The sequence below is a fragment of the Cebus imitator genome, unplaced genomic scaffold (assembly GCF_001604975.1).
Source record: "Cebus imitator isolate Cc_AM_T3 unplaced genomic scaffold, Cebus_imitator-1.0 Scaffold12, whole genome shotgun sequence".
NCBI classification, from domain to species: Eukaryota; Metazoa; Chordata; class Mammalia; order Primates; family Cebidae; genus Cebus; species Cebus imitator.
This window is the reverse complement of record NW_016107327.1, coordinates 11,116,253-11,118,117: the sequence shown is the minus strand read 5'-3', so window position 1 is coordinate 11,118,117 and position 1,865 is coordinate 11,116,253.

Genomic DNA, 1,865 nt, shown 5'->3' with positions numbered 1-1,865 from the left:
AATATCTTTAAAAGCAAGGAATAAATGAAATCATATATATAAAATATGAAAGATAATGATGGCATATGATGTGTGCTTAGCATATATTAACTTAGTATTGATATGACATATATTTTTTAATTGAGACAGGATCTCACTCTGTCACCCAGGCTGGAATGAAGTGGTGCAACCATTACTCACTGCAACCTCAAACTCCTGGGTTCAAGTGATCTTCCTGCCTCAGCTTTCTAAGTAGCTGCGACTACAAGCAGGCACCACCATGCTTGGCTAATTTTTAATATTTTTTTTTTTTGTAGAGACAGCATCTCATTATGTTGTCCAAGCTGGTCTCAAACTCCTGGCCTCAAGCAATCCTCCCACCTCTAAAAACACTGGAATTACAGGTATGAGCCACCATGCCTGGCTAATATGAATATAAGACTGAACGGTTAGGCATGGGTGGTTTATAAACAGTTTTGAATATAAAGTTAACTAGGTCTTGAAAGCCATTTGGAACCACTGAAGGATTTTCAGCTGGGAAGTGGATTGATCAGGTTTATTTTCATTAGGGAAGACATTCAACTACATCTATAAGGCAGTCAGCTAAACACTCTGGGTAAGATGTTTGAATCAAAATGCTATCTTTTTCTTTTTTTTTTGAGACGAAGTCTCACTCTTGTCACCTAGGCTGGAGTACAGTGGCTCGATCTCGGCTCACTGCAACTTCCGCCTCCCGGGTTCAAGTGATTCTCCTGTCTCAGCCTCCTGAATAGCTGGGACTACAGGCGCATGCCAACACACCAGGCTAATTTTTGTATTTTTAGTAGAGACAGGGTTTCGCCATGTTGGCCAGGCTGATCTCAAACTCCTGACCTCAGGTGATCCACCCACCTCAGCCTACCAAAGTGCTGGGATTACAGGTGTGAGCCACCACGCCTAGTCTCAAAATGCTATCTTAAACTCCCAGTGTATAATTTGTTGCCATAAATGCTGAAAATCTAGTGTAGGTCTGGTGCGAACTTCAAAACAGGAAATTCTTCACTTTTTTCCACTTTTTTACAAAGTGGGTGGAATCTGGTGCTGGGTCAAAAAACAGTGTAGTGGAAAGTCTAACCAGAATCCCAACTGGCAGATCTCTCTTCCAGCCCTGAGGGCAAAGTGCTTCATTTTCCTCTTAGATGTATTAATAAAATAATACATGCTAGAGTAAAGGTCACAAAACCTTGTGAAATGATCACAATTTAGTAATTCCCCCTGATGCAGATATGTACCACACGTTTTCTAAATTGACATAAACAGCTGTTAGAAAAGAAACAATTTGAAAGAAAAACACCACCGAAGTCCAGATGAGCCTTCCTGACATCTGCAGTGTGGAGATGCTGAGTGGCTCGAAACGAATGAAAATGAAGTACAGTATTCTAACAAAACACTTGCTGTGACAGTAACTTACTTTAAATTTCCATTGACTAAGACAGTTGAAAGTCAATGTCAGAATCCACTTCAGATAATAATACATCTAAATACAAAAGGGGTGTGTGTGTGTGTGTGTGTGTGTGTGTGTGTGTGTGTTTTCCCACTATACCACTTTGAAGGCGATATTTCCATGCAAATGCTGTCCTCGTGTGGTCAGAACCAGTACTCCAAGAAGATATTCCAGTGGAATTTAAAATAATTTATTACTATGGAAAGAGAAAAAGTTAAATTATCATATTTTAATGCTTAAAAAATGGGGCTTCCATCAAAAATGATGAGTTCGTGTCCTTTGTAGGGACATGAGTGAACCTGGAAACCATCATTCTCAGCAAACTGACAGAAGAGCAGAAAATCAAACACTGCATGTTCTCACTCATAGGCGGGTGTTGAACAATGAGAACACATGGACACAG